The 15,552-nt window shown below is 39.6% G+C and overlaps 1 protein-coding gene across 4 annotated transcripts in view; it reads left to right on the top strand.

The window, feature by feature from the left end:
• ube2f (ubiquitin-conjugating enzyme E2F (putative)) overlaps window positions 1–15,552 on the top strand; it is a 202,353-nt gene that overhangs the window by 34,609 nt on the left and 152,192 nt on the right. For all 4 annotated transcript variants that reach the window (XR_011356456.1, XM_069934352.1, XM_069934355.1 and 1 more), the window contains exon 2: window positions 11,316–11,387. The gene's annotated coding sequence lies outside the window, so the exon portion shown is untranslated. The remainder of the gene's footprint in view (window positions 1–11,315; window positions 11,388–15,552) is intronic.

Genomic DNA, 15,552 nt, shown 5'->3' with positions numbered 1-15,552 from the left:
AAATCTATTCAATTTCAACTTTTTCTGGTACTGATGAAAGATCACTGTCCTGAAAGATGAACTCTTCCACAGGAATTGCTTAACCTACTGCTGAGTATTTATTTTTTGATTTCATTTCAGATTTCCATTTGCTTTCATCATTTCTTATATTTTTGAGCTAGTTCTTCAGCAGGTTAGTCAGTATCTATGGACAGTGAACCAAAGACACTTTTGCAGTAAATAGCAAGATGTGCATTATGAATCAAGCAAAGAATTTGAGTGGCTTATATATAGCTACTGGCCTCTACAACCAAAAAAGCATTTGGAGTGAATTACAAACTGAAATTTAATCAAATAATGAAGGTGGTTTACTTACTAGCTATCAATTCCAGATCTGAGACTTGCAGCATGGAATACAATGGTGTATAGATAGAGGGATGTTTTCAGGAATGAGTTGTTGTTGGAATTTAATTTTGTTTCAGTTTTTGATGAGCCCCAACCATCAGATTTGAGACTCAAAATCTTGAAGGCTGGTAATGAAGGTGAAATAAAGACAGAATGTTGAAATTACTCAGTAGATCTGGCTGATGCAGGTGAAATATTGTCCTGAAACATTAACTGTTTCTCTCTTTACATGTTGCTTGACCCACTGAGTGTTTCCAGCATTTTCTCTTTGAATTTCAAATGTCTAGCATCAGCAGTTTTTATTTCTTGATTAATGATGGTGAAAACCCATTTGGACACTGTGTCTGAAGGGATATTGGTCAATAGAGTTCAGACAAAGAGTCAATGTGAGGTACAATGGAATGAAAGAGAATCAGAAAATTCTCAACACAGCAGGAGGCTGTTCTGCCCTTTATATCTGTGCAGTTGAAAAAAAACTAATCAATCTAAAGTCATCTTCCAACACTAGGTCAGTTGCCCTGCAGATTACAGCCCTCCTAAGTGCACATCAAGAATTTTGAAATGAGTGTATCCGCACCCAGCACCCATGCAAGAGGCAAGCTTCAGACCCTCTTATTCTCTATATTTTAAATAAATCTTCATCTCCCCTTTAATCCTGCTATAATTTTTTTTATTGCCATCTTGTTTTTTTTACTCCTCTAGTCCAAGTAATTAAGAAGGGCTTGTTCTCTGTTTAAGTCCCTTGTAATTTTATCCAGCTAAGCCTCACCTCAATATCTTCTATTCCAGCAGTGGTGGTGGTGGGGGGAGAGAGACCTTTGCTCATGTAGTCTTTTCTCATTTTGATCAAAGTATTATAGAATGGATGAACTACGGATCATTCTGGAAGCGAAGGTATTGATAGATAGGAGCTTCAAGGAGGCAGTCACCCCGAGGCAGCAGGAATCTGATACCTGGGTAACTGTTCGTAGAGGGAAGGGGATGAAGCAGAGAGAGCAGGGCACCCCTGTAGCGGTCCCCATCAACAACAAATATACTGTTTTGGATACTGTTGGTGGGGATGACTTACCAGGGCCAAGCTGCAGTGGTCAAATCTCTGGCACCGATGAAACCCTCAGCTTAGAAAAGGAGGAGGGAAGTGAAGAGGGGAGTAATAGTAGGGGATTCAATAGATAGAGGGACTGATAGAAGGTTTTCTGGGAAAGATAAAGTATCCCAGGTGGTTCGTTGCCTCCCTGCTGTCAGGATCCAAGATATCTCAGATTGATTTCTCCCAATATTCAGGAGGGAAGGTGAGCAGCCTGATGTTGTGGTCCATGTGGGGACCAATGACGTGGATAGGAAGAGTGAGGAGGTTCTGAAAGGTGAGTTTAGGGAGTTAGAAGCTAAGTTTAAGGACAGGACCTCCAGGATAGCAATCTCAGGGTTGCTAAGTGCCACACGCAGGTGAGTTTAGGAATAGTAAGATTGTGAGGATCGATGTGTGGCTGCAGGGATGAGGGTTTCAGATTTATTGACAATTAGAGAGTTTTCTAGGGAAGGTGGGACCTGTTCTGACAGGATGGTTTGCATCTGAACTGGAGTGTCACAAATATTGTTGCAGGTAGGTTTTCTGGAGAGGCACACGTGCATTTAAACTAGATAAGAAGGGGGATGGGACCCAGAGTGTAGGAATAGATATCGGGGAGAAGGAAGAAAAAGAAGATAGTAAGGTTATTGACATTGTGATAAGTAGAAAGTTAGAGATGGAGAAGATCTTAAATGTGTTTATTTAATGCTAGGAGCATTGTAAGAAAGATAGATAGTATCATGGATTGATACTCGGAAATATAATGTTGTAGCTATTAGTGAGACGTAGTTGCAGGAGGGTGCGATTGGCAATTCCTGGATTTTGTTGCTTCAGGTGTGATAGAATGGAAGGAACAAGAGGTGGAGGTGTGCCATTGCTTGTCAGAGAAAATATTATTGCATTGCTTTGGCAGGATAGATTAGAGGGCTCATCTAGGGAGGCTATCTGGGTGGAATTGAGGTATGGGAAAGGCAAAGTATATAGGAGTGTATTATAGAACCAACTGAAAAACCTCACAAAGATAAGCGTATACAGAGCCGTTGTCATACCCACACTCCTGTTCGGCTCCGAATCATGGATCCTCTACCGGCACCACCTACGGCTCCTAGAACGCTTCCACCAGCGTTGTCTCCGCTCCATCCTCAACATCCATTGGAGCCTTTCATCCCTAACGTCGAAGTACTCGAGATGGCAGAGGTCGACAGCATAGAGTCCACGCTGCTGAAGATCCAGCTGCGCTGGATGGGTCACGTCTCCAGAATGAAGGACCATCGCCTTCCCAAGATCGTGTTATATGGTGAGCTCTCCACTGGCCACCGTGACAGATGTGCACCAAAGAAAAGGTACAAGGACTGCCTAAAGAAATCTCTTGGTGCCTGCCACATTGACCACCGCCAGTGGGCTGATAACGCCTCAAACCGTGCATCTTGGCGCCTCACAGTTTGGCGGGCAGCAACCTCCTTTGAAGAAGACCGCAGAGCTCACCTCACTGACAAAAGGCAAAGGAGGAAAAACCCAACACCCAACCCCAACCAACCAATTTTCCCCTGCAACCGCTGCAACCGTGTCTGCCTGTCCCGCATCGGACTTGTCAGCCACAAACGAGCCTGCAGCTGACGTGGACTTTTACCCCCTCCATAAATCTTCGTCAGCAAAGCCAAGCCAAAGAAGATAGAACACTTAATGGGGAGTGAGAATTGGAGGACCATATTTGTAAGGAGAATGCAATATGTGCAGTAAACACAGGGAGGTGAATGTGGGACATTTTAATTTTCCGAATATAGACTGGGAGACCCATACGGGTAACAGGCTGGATGGTTTGGAGTTTATAAAATGGGTGCAAGAAATTTTTTTTTGTTCCAACTAGGGAAGAGGCAGTGTTGGATCTTCTGTTAGGGAATGTGCTAGGTCAGGTGACAGAGATATGTGTTCAGGAGAACTTCAGGAGCAGAGATCATAATGCCATAAGTTTTGAAATAGTTATGGAGAAGAATAGGTCTGGACCCAGGGTTGAGATTTTTGATTGGAGAAAGGCTAATTTTGAGGCAATGAGAGAGGATTTAAAATGAGTGGTTTAGGGTGATTTGTTTTATGGGAAGGATGTAAAAGTGAAATTTTGAGGGTACAAAATCTCTGTTCCTGTTAGGTTGAAAGGAAAAGTTAAAAGATTGAGGGAGTCATGGTTTTCAAGGGAAATTGGAAGCTTGGTTCGGGAAAAGAGAGGTACCTACAGTAAATATAGGCAGCACGGAGAAAATGATGTACTTGAGGAATATAAAGAATGTAAAAAGGATCTGAAGAAAGAAATGAGAAAAGCTAAAAAGAAATATGAGGTTTCTTTGGCAAATAATGTGAAAGTAAATCCAAAGGGTTTCTACAGTTATATTAAAAGCAAGAGGATAGTGAGGGATAAAATTGGTCCCTTAGAGAATCAGAGTGGTCAGCTATGTGTGGAATGAAAAGACATGGGGAAGATTTTGAATTATTTCTTCAGTATTTACTAAGGAGAAAGATACTAAATTGTGTAAGACTAAGGGAAACAAGTGGGGAAGTTATGGAAACTGATGATTGAAGAGGAGGAAGTTCTACAGCTTTTAAGAAATATAAAGGTGGACAAGTCTCGTGACAGGATATTTTCTATGAATCTGAGGGAAGTCATTGTAGAAAGAGTAGGGGCTCTGACAGAAATATTTAAAATGGCATTAGCGAATGGGATGGTGCCAGAAGATTGGCAGATTGCCCATGTTGTTCCATTGCATAAAAAGGTTTCAAGGAGAAAACCAAGAAATTACTGGCCTGTAAGTTTGACATCAGTGCTGGGCAAACTAATGGAAAATACTCTTAGTGATGGTATATATAATTATTTGCATAGACATGGTATGATTAGGAAAAGTCAACATGGATTTGTGCGTGAAAGGTCATGTTTGACAAATCTTATTGAATTTTTTGAAGAGGTTACCAGGAAAATTGACAAGGTAAGGCAGTGGATATTGTCTATATGGACTTCAGTAAGGCCTTTAACAAGGTCCCACATGGCAGGTTGGTTAAGAAGGTTCAATCGTTAGATGTGAATATGGAAGTAGTAAAATGAATTCAACAGTGGCAGGATGGGAGATGCCAGAGAGTGGTGGTGGATAACTGTTTGTTGGGTCGGAGGCTGATGGCTAGTGGTGTGTATTGTACTGGGTCCATTGTTGTTTGTAATATACATTAATGATCTAGATGATGGGGTGGTAAATTGGATTAGTAAGTATGTAGGTGATATTAAGATAGGTGGTGTTGTGGACAGTGAGGAAGCTTTTCAAACCTTGCAGAGATATTTTGGCAAGTTAGGAGAGTGGACTGAAAGCTGGCAAATGGAATTTAATGCTGACAAGTGTGAGGTGCTACATTTTGGTAGGACTAATCAAAATGGGATATACATAGTGAATGGTAGGGTATTAAAGAATACAATTGAACAGAGAGATCTAGGAATAATGGTACAACAGTTCCCTAAAAGTGGAATCATAGGTGGATTGTGTATTGAAGAAGGCCTTTGGAATTCTGGCCTTTATAAATCAGAACATAGAGTATAAAATTTGGGAGATAACGTTAAAATTGTACAAGGCATTGGTGAGTCTAAATTTGGAATATTGTGTTTAGTTCTGGTTACCAAATTATAGGAAGGATATGAACAAAGTAGAGAGAGTACAGAGAAAATCCACCAGAATGATACCTGGGATTCAGCCCTTAAATTGTAGAGAAAGGTTAAACAAGTTAGGTCTTTATTCCTTGGAGCACAGAAGGCTAAGGGGGTATTTGATAGAGATCTTAAAATTTTGAGGGGGATAGATAGTGTAGATGTGGATAGACTTTTTTCATTGAGGATGGGGGAGATTCAAACAAGTGGACATGAGCTGACAGTTAGGGGGAAAAAGTTTAGGTGTAACTCAGAGAGTGGTATCTGTGTGGAATGAGTTTCCGGTGGAGATGGTAGAAGCAGGTGCAATATTATATTTAAGAAAAATTGGACAGGTATGTGGATGTAAAATGAATGGGGGGGGTTATGGACAAAATGCAGGTCAGTGGAACTAGGAGAGTATAAGTGTTTCAGCACAGACAAGAAGGGCTGTGATGGCCTGTTTCTGTGCTGTAATTATTATGTGATTATTATATGGAGCCACAAAATGTGGTGGTTAGCGTGACGCTATTACAGCACCAGTTGGAATCTGCCGTTGTCTGTAAAGAGTTTGTACATCCTCTCCATGACCTGCGTGGATTTCCTCCAAGTGCTCCAGTTTCCAAAAACGTACAGAGGAGTAGGTTAATTGGGTGGCATGGGTCTCAATGGCCTGAATCAGTTTCTACTGTGTTGTAAATAAAAAAGAAAGATATAAAAATAAATAAAATTGTTTAGTGAATTGGGTTTTGGAGTGTCTGCAGAGGTAAATGCTAAACTGCAGGGATGTGGTACCACTGTGGCAAAAGAGATGCAGTTGCTGCATGAAAAGTACTTTGCATCAGGATTGTTAATGTCAGATGTTTTTATGGAAAGGAAACCTGTTTATGAAGAATAATTTTTGCCTATTTGTTGCAAAGCACTTTCAGTAAGTGAAGTAGTTTTGAATTGTCACTTTTATACTTTAAGAAATGCAGTAGCCATTACGTGCAGAGTAAGCTGCAGATTGCTGATAGATCAGTTATAGTGATTGATAGATATTGGGTAAGATAATAATTCATAACATAAGAAGTAAGAACAGGAGTCGGCCATCTGGCCTGTTAAGCCTGCTCCGCCATTCAGTAAGATCTTGGCTGACCTGATCATTGAGTCACCTCCACCTACTTGCCTTTTCTCCATATCCTTAATTCCTTTCTTTTTTTTAAAATTTTTTATTTTTCACACCATAAATCACATTAGCCATGATATACACTATTTCTTTTTCACACATATACAGTGACTTTTTCTCCCCCCCCCTTTCCTCCCAAACCACCCCCGCACCCCCCCTCTCATCCATTCCTTTCTAATGTAAAAAATCTATCCAACTGAACCTTAAATATGTTTAATGAAGTTGCCTCAACTGCTTCCCTGGGTAGAGAATTTCAGATTCACTACTCTCTGGGAGAAACAGTTTTTCCTCAACTCCATCTTAAATCTATTCCCCTGAATTTTGAGGCTGTGCCTCCAAGTTCTGGTCTCACCTACCAATGAAAACAATTTTTCTGCCTCTTTCTTATCTATCCCTTTCATAATTTTATGTTTCTATAAAATTATGATCTCATTCTTCTGAATTTGAATAAGTATAATCCCAAACGATTTAGTCTCCTAGTAGGTCAATTAAGTATAATGTGCAAACTTGGCTGCCCTACACTCTGTCCCCTCTTCCAAATCATCAGTGTAAATGATGAACAGCTGCGGGCCCAGCACCAACTCCTGCTGCACCAACCCACTTACCACTGTCTGCCAATCAGAAAATCACTCATTTATCCCGACTCTATGCCTTCTGTCAGTTAACCAATCCTCAGTCCATGCCAATATACTTCCCCCAACTCCATTCATCTGTATTTTGTTGATAAGTCTCTTGTATGGCAACTTATCAAATGGCTTCTGGAAACGCAAATATACAACATTAACCTGGTATCTCAAGAACAATCAATTTGATTCAAATGGAAGAAGGCAAAATTTCACATAAACAAAAGGAAATAAATAAAACATTTAGAAAGTTCCATAAAGAGCTGTATAAATCAGAGTCGGGGGAGGGGAGGGGGGATCCCACTGAAATAGATGATTTCTTGCTTACATTGGAACTACCAAAGTTGGATCAAGTGGGGATGAATGCCCCTTCTCTAGAGCGGAGATTGAAAAAATCTTGGGCTCATTGCAGGATAATAAATCATCAGGGGTGGATGGTTTTCCCCGTGGAATTTTATAAAGAATTCAAAGATCTCAATGCTCCTCTTTTTATGAAGGTGGTGGATGCGGCGATGAAGACGCAAACCCTCCCAGAGTCTTTCTGAACAACAATTATCATGGTGATCCTGAAAAAAAGGGACCCATTGAATCCCTCCTTTTATAGGCCCATCTCGTTATTGAGTGCAGATTATAAAATTGTAACAATAAGTTGACAGTATATTTGCTGAAATTAACAAATCCAGATCAAACTGGATCTGTAGAAAAGAGCCAATCAGCAAACAACATAGCTAGATTCCTTAATATGGTACATCTGGCACAGTTAGGGGTAGATCCAGGAGTGGTCTTAGCACTGGGTGCGGAGGGACCTTTGACAGATTGAAGTTGGACTTTTTGTTCAAGGTACTGGAGAAACTTGGACTGGGGAAAACATTTATTAATTAAATTAGGACCCAAGCTAAAATTATTACAAATGGGTAGATGTCTCCAGTGTTTCCATTGAGTAGTTCCAGTAGGCAGGGCTGTCGATTGTCCCCAGCACTATTCATACTGGTCATTGAGATGCTGGCAGAGGCCATTTGGCAGGATCTGGGCATAAAGGGATTCAAGGTGGGCCAGGTGGCACACAAAATCAACCCATTCACTGATGATGTGTTAGTATATTTGATGGACCTGGGGAGGTTGTTGACCAGGCTAAAGACCACATTGGAGGATTATGGAAAGGTCTCCGGGTATAAGGTAAATCTGGACAAGAGTCTAATCTTGCCTTTTACAAAGGGGGATTATAGACAATACCAACAGGGAAGATTGAGGAGAACCTTGGTTAGATGGAGAACTCTGCCTATAACTTTAGTGGAGTTAACTGTTAAAATGAAGGTGATGCCAAGGCTACAATATCTATTTCAGTTGTTACCTATTCTGTTGTCCCAGGGCTTTAAGATGTGTTCAGCAGATGTTTCAGAAAGTTCCTGTAGAATGATAGAAAAAAGTGGCTAGAACCTTGGGATTACAAAGTGGGGTGGGGGTGGGGTGTTTAAAATTGCCAGTTTTCAAAAAATATTACTGGGTAACCAGGTGAGGTTTATTGCCTCATTTTTTGAGGAGAGGGATTCTCCCTCCTGGGCACAAATTGGTCTACATGCAGTAGGTGAAAACATGGCAGGAAAGTTGTATATAAATGCAAGAAATAAATTAATCTCAAAGAAAATGAATAATGAGAAAGATTTTTAAAAGTTAGTACAGGTACACAATCCTTTATCCGAATGCAGAACCCTTGGGGGATAGTGTGTTCCGAATTTCGGATTTTTCCGGATTTCTGAAAGCTAGACTTAAACCCACCTGAATTGTGCTGCCGTATCCACCCCACCCCCTTCCAGTCGCGCTGCCATCTCCCCCCACCTCGCCCACCCGACTCAAACTGCCGGTCTCTCCTTCCCCCAACACTGTCTGACTTGCGCTGCCGGTCTCTCTCTCTCTCTCCCCACTTGCCGGATTTTGGAGCTTTCCGGATTTTAGATGTCCGGATAAAGGTTGTGTACCTATATATTTCTATATTTACATGCATGGTTTTAAAGTTGATTTTTTTTTGCAAGATACTTATTTGGCTGCAGCAAGAATTTCTGTGCATATGTTAGTTTTACAATGCACATGACATTATCAAATGACAAATTTAAATGAAACCCAACAGAGTTGTGTTAGGCAGCAACAATTGGGTGTCAACATGTCTGGTTACCAACACACATTCGTTGTAGGAATAAGGGAAATTGTAGGAATTAGATGTTCTGTGGTTTGAGCCCCTGGAGAAGGTCGAAAGGGCATAGACTATTCAATTGGAATTTAGGGAATTTCAAAGAACAGAAAGTTAAGAGAGCATTTATTGCTGTATCAATAAAATACAGAGAAACAAAAGGTTGTGATGAAGGGTCCGTGCTATGGAAGATAAAGATCTTGGATGGCAATAAATTTTTTCAGATTTTTAAAGGCGTGTGTGTGTGTGTGTGTGTGTGTGTGTGTGTGTGTGGTGTGTGTGTGTGTGTGTGTGTAACTAAAATTCTCCATCTCGGCATTAAAAAGTAATTGGGATTTTTCTTTTATCAAGAGCGAGAAGAAGCAATGAAATGGGTTCACTCGTTAGAACTGGAATAGATTAGATATATTTTTTTGAGTCCAGGAGTTTGAGTCAGCTCTTGAAGCATTTCTAATTGTTTTGGATCTTTAAGCACCAAGGTATGAAGGGAACATTTTAAGTAATTTCTTCTCAAATTGTGGAAAACACTGCACCTGATATTTTCCCATTTTTAGTGTTGTATGCAGTGATGAAAAATATAGTTTCTATGATTGTTTTTGCATCCTTCATGTGAAGGATGCTTCATTTAATAGCATTTGATTTGTAACACAATCCACTGGAGCCGACTGGCTATTTAGCACTTTGGTTCAAGTTCCTTTTCAAAATTCAATTCATTGTAATAAGGCATGAAGTTCCCTTTGCCTACTGTAAGGCAGACAGATTTGCCATCAGCCAAAATTGCCTGAAGTGCCTCCTTACAGTCAGAGAAAGAGAAGCAAAAGAGAATTCCCCCTCACCCCCCCACCCCCCCTCACCAGTGTCACTGAGTGTCCATAGATTTGCCTCTCATGCTTCTACAGCCACACAGAGTCCAGCCCAAATCATTGCCAACCCGAACTCCAGATCTGAACCTCCGAGGCGGTCAGGAACCCTTCAGTGCTTTTGTCACCCCCTCACATCCTGGTACCCCTTCAGCCAGTTTTGAGCTTGTCTCCAGCTGTTCACAGTCCGGCGTGAGTCGCCCAACAGTCTCCAGTAGCCCACAGCCTTCATGGGTTCCTCGTTTTGAGTCTCCAGCAGCCTGCTGCATCCAGCTGCAGAGCCCCCTCACTGATCCACCACCGTGGTCACCGTCCTGTTGGTCGTCTCCGCTGCTTCTCCTTCTCAGACGGGAGGGGGAAAGGGGTTGGAATGGTCTCCCTGTTTTATGGTGCCCTGTGCCAGTCCTCCGCTCCCCTGGAGTCTGTAACCCCATGTGGCTGCTGCCGGTCAGAACCGCACACCCTGTGGTCACGACATTTTAAATAAAACTGCTGTCGGCTCCTTTAATGGACGTTCAAAGCCTGTGTGGAGCTGATAGCAGTTAACTGTGTGGTTGGACTCCACGTGAGCGCTGTATCTCCGCTCCTCGCTCTCCGTGGGTCTGCACCAGCAACAGCGCTGCCGTTGCATTGACTCTGGCAGCACCACCATTTTTTCTGTCACCTAATAATACATTAAGAATGTAACATACATGATATATCATCTGCACAGATACAACCAGATGAATCAGCATTTTTCCAGACCACAGTGCATACACATACATTGGACAGATCATAATAATCACATAAACATTTTTTAAGATATAATTTAAAATAAATATTTAGAAACATGGTGGATTGGTTTACTTGGTTACAGGATGTAGTTAATCAATCTCACAGCCTGCAGGAAGAAACTATTCCCCAGGCTGGCAATCCTGATTTTGATGCTCCTGTACCTCACCATGAAGGTAGTAGTGAAAGATATTGTGTGCTGGATGGAAAGTGTCTTCAATAATTCTTTTGAGTCCTATTTAAGCAAAACATCCAGTAAACATCTTCAATCGAGGAAAGAGATAACTGAAATTCTATTGCATTCTTTAAAATTGGAAATTAATGCTGAAGATTTACATTGTCACCAAGTTATGTGAACAGCAAATTTTAATGAGAATCATGAAGGAGTATACAAGATGGACACAAATGAGTAGGATTAGGAAAAAAAAGTGAAAATATTGTATATTTGAAGCAAAAATTTAAAAGGTCTTTATTTGGTAAAATGTTACATTGAATAACAAAGGGATGAGGATTACTCAATCTTGTTTTGTTATTTAATCTGATTGTGTCATTATTTATCCTCTATGCATTAAAAGAGCTTGTGTTTCCAATTTTCAGTAGTCACTACACGTTTGAAGTACGTTACTGGCTGTAAAGTGCTTGGGGCATTGCAACACGTGTTATATAAAGGTAAGTTCTTCCTTTTGTATGCCTTGTTTTCTTTATCTAGCAAAAGTGTGTCAATCTTTGTCTTGAAAATTTCTAATTTAATTGGCCTCACCATGGAATTGGTCACAAATGTATAGGTCAAACTTTAGAGATCAGAGACGGTAATTGGAGAGTTTTGAGGTTTTGGATGTCTCATTACAGGAAGAATATGGAACAATGGAAAAGGATCAGGGGGATTTTACTAGGGTTTAGAGGTTACAGAAACTGAGAAGCTTGGTTCTTTTCACTGGTAAATAGAAAAAAAATAGCAGGAGTAAGCCATGTGGTTCTTCATGCTTGATGTGTCTTTCAATAAGATCATACCTGATATTTTACTTTGGTCACTTTTCTGCAGTATCCAATGTCACTTGATTTTCTTAATACCTGAAAGTATATTAATTTATATCTTGAATATTGTCAACGTTTGTGCTTCCAACTCCTGCTAGGGTAAGGAATTCCAGTGAGCCATAGGTCAGTGTTCTCAACCTTTTTCAAACTATGTCCCACCTGGCTTCTGGCCTACATGCCATGGGCCACTGGTGGCAATGACTGAGTATAATTTTCAAGTTAAAGGCAGCTCTGTAAGAAACCCATCTTTATCTGATTTTAAAGTACTTTATTTAACTTTTGTAAAGAATAAAAAAAACTGCAAGCACACAGTGAACATAAAAACTCCCACTCAAAATCAAAGCTCAAGCCACTTTATTGAGCCCCCTGTTCCTGAAGGACCGATACATGAACTCAGATCCACCCTTATCTCAATGAGTTGGGAAGTCTCCATGGCCCACATGGAAACCCTAATGTGGCCCACTGGTTGGGAACCACTGATCTAAGTGAAGAAATCTCGTCGTATCGCTGCCCTCAATGGGTGACCCATCATTTTATGTTTGTGACCCTCAGTTGCAAATAAACTGTTAGAAACCTCAACTTCCAACTGCCTTGAAAATGTTGCACAAAAGTGAAAAGTATGAAAGTATACATGAGGATATTAGAGAAGTGCAATGGATAAATAAAATTATTTTTCTTTAAAAGTGCAAGGTAACATATCAAAGCAAAAGTTGAATAAAATCAGTTTATTATGTAAAGTATTTGCTCGCAGACCATTCTTCTAAACTATGTCTAGCACAGGCCTGGTCTGCTTAATCTCACTTCATATGATAAAACAATCCTAGGAATCAAAATGGTAAACTTGTGGTTTGCACACTGCACCCTGGAAAGTACTCCACGGTAACAAGCAATGCCATCACTGATGGTTGAGCTGTTTACCATTGAGAAATTTTTTGGTTGGGGAGAGTTGTCCTGCCAAACAAAGAAGGAAGACCACAGTTTCCATCATATCTGTCACATGATGTGATTGAAGGATTTGGGCAATCTTATCCCATAGAGCAGATAATGCCAGTCCCCAGAAATGACCCACAATCACTGAGCTAGCCAGGATGTAAGTTTTTTAAAAAAAAACTTTATTTAAAAGATTTTTGAACAGGTTACTATCAAACCACAGAAAGAAATCAATTTATAAATATATATATATATATATATATATATATATATATAAAAATATATATATATTTTAAAAAAAACCCTCCCACCCCTTCAGCCAGCCCCCTTAAGGGGAGCCAAATATAAAAATAAAATAGAATATATACAGTATTTCAAAGTATTTCCAAATTCATATATTCCAAATAGGAAGACCACATTTTAACAAAAAAGGAATAATTATGCAAGCTACATTTTTTTTTCCATAGTAATACAAGCTCTCAATTCATTATGCCAATGTACTATATTAATCTCCACATTATCTTTCCAAATACTAGCTACACATTTTCGTGCTACAGACAACACTAAGCGTACAAATGCAATTTGAAATTTGTCCAACTCCAATCCCTTCAAAGAGACCATATAGCCTAACAAAAAAATTGATGGATCTAATGGTAATTTAATTTTAAATAATTTATCCAAAACCAACCTAATTTCTTCCCAAAATGGTTGTACTTTAACACAAGACCAAACGGCATGTAAAAAAAGTTCCAGTACATAATCCACATCTAAAACAAGAATCCGAATTACTAAACCCATATTTTTTCAGTTTCTCTGGAGTCAAATATAACAAAAATTATAATTAACCATTCCATATCTTACATTCGTCAATTTAGTTACATTTTCATAACACATAACTTCCCAATTCTCTTGAGGGATAATATAAGTTAAATCACTTTCCCATTTAGTCCTAGATTTCTCCCATTCTGGTTTATCCATACTTTATTGTAACAATTGATACATATCTGAAATATAGCCTTTCTTTGGTATAGAGGAAATCAAAGATCAGGATGAAAGCTTTAACTCCACATCTCAACACTGAGCATCCACACCACTCATCCCTGCATCCCTCTGAGTTGTGGGCAATTCATTATTTGATTTGTGCCAGGTTATCAGTATCACAGTGTTAAACAATGAGGAAGTCAGGAGTTTATGCCAAGCTCCTGATTTCTTGTACAGCAATGGTGAGGGCAGGAGTTTATAATGGGTTCCTCGTAGCATGGCTGTGCTGTCATAACACATCTCTGTATAGAATGCAACAATAACCTCTTTTAGCGCTGATTCCATTTGCACTTGCAACCTAGAAATGCATGTTGATCACAAAGTGAGGTACAGTGTAATATTTGATAATGATGAGTTGATTTTCATGTACATTGTACAATGTATATATGCACTGATATTCTTACTTGTTGTAGCTGAACAGGTACTTGTAGGAAAAAGAAACAACAATTATGAACTTAATTGATTTAAAAATACAATAATCAAATAAAATAGATGATAAATATTCACAGCAATCCAAGTGAAAAAAGTGACTTTCAGTAGTGCAGGCAGTCTTTTTATGCTGTCAGAGCAGTCCATGATTAGTGTAACAAAGGAAGGTTCAAGGGTCTGATATTTGACCTTTATCAACTCAACCTGGCTGTTTACAAAGGTGAGATCCTTTAGGGAGGACCTGGGGGACATTCTTAAAAAAATTAAGATGGATTTTCCACAGGATCTGGAATTGTACCTTTTGGGAAACATGGATATGAGTTTTAAACTGGCCAGATACCAAATTCAGTTTGTAAATGTCGCCTTGTCGGTAGCCAGGAAGTGTGTAGCGGTCGCGTGGAAGTCCAACTCCCAACTAAACATTACTTGATGGATTACAGACATACAGAAAATCGCTTAATTTAAGGAGAAAATATGACACATTCATTAGGGTATTGCAGCCTTATTTGCAACATAGAGGTACACCCCTTCTAAGTAAAAGAAAGGTAAAAATCTGTACTAATAGTGGAATGATTGAGATAAATGAAGTGGGTCGTGGTGCAGATGACATGCTCTTGTCTTGTATCTTTCAATTTACTTTGTTACTTTGGGTTTATATTTGGTTTCTTTGAGGGTCTGTGACTCTAGATTTTTGGTTCTTTATGTTTAATTTACATAATCTTTTCCTTGTGGTATTAGGGTATGGACGGGAAGGAAGAGGGATAGGCGGGAGAGGGGAATGGACTCTGAATGTAATATCATTGATGAGATATTGTATTGTTGTTTTAGATTTGTGTTAGTCTTAGAAAATCAAAAATAAAATATTCAAAAAAAAAAAGTGTGATATCTGTTAGAAAAATATTCTTGAACCTGGAAGTGCTAGTTTTTGGGTTTCTTTGCTTTCTGCCTAAATGTAGCAGTGAGAAGAGGTTGTGACCCAGGTGATGGGATACCTTATGATGTGGGATGTCTGCTTGTGGCAGTGCCTGCAATGAATGGGAGTCATGTAGGATCTGGCTCTGTTTGCTATCTTCTGCAGACTTCTGCATTCCCGGGCACTTCAATTTCCAAACCAGGCTGTGCTGTACTGGTTTAATTGAGTATCTGATGGCATGCCAAATATTCCACCATTTTTGTAACCGCTGATGATTTCTCTCTTCTTTTCTTAAAATGGTGTAAGGGTTAAAATGTATTTCATGCAAGCAAATTCTGTTTTGTGACTTTCAAGATGTTGTTTACATGTTCTTTGAGTGTCTCCTAGCAACATCTTCGAGCCAAGGTCTTGCAGTTGTTAGAGAAATTACATATGTTAGTTTTAGTTCCTTTATTCTATAAAATGGTATGGGTTTAGAAGGTCTCA

Source organism: Narcine bancroftii, chromosome 4 (genome assembly GCF_036971445.1).
Source record: "Narcine bancroftii isolate sNarBan1 chromosome 4, sNarBan1.hap1, whole genome shotgun sequence".
NCBI classification, from domain to species: Eukaryota; Metazoa; Chordata; class Chondrichthyes; order Torpediniformes; family Narcinidae; genus Narcine; species Narcine bancroftii.
This window is presented reverse-complemented; position numbering and strand designations above follow the sequence as displayed.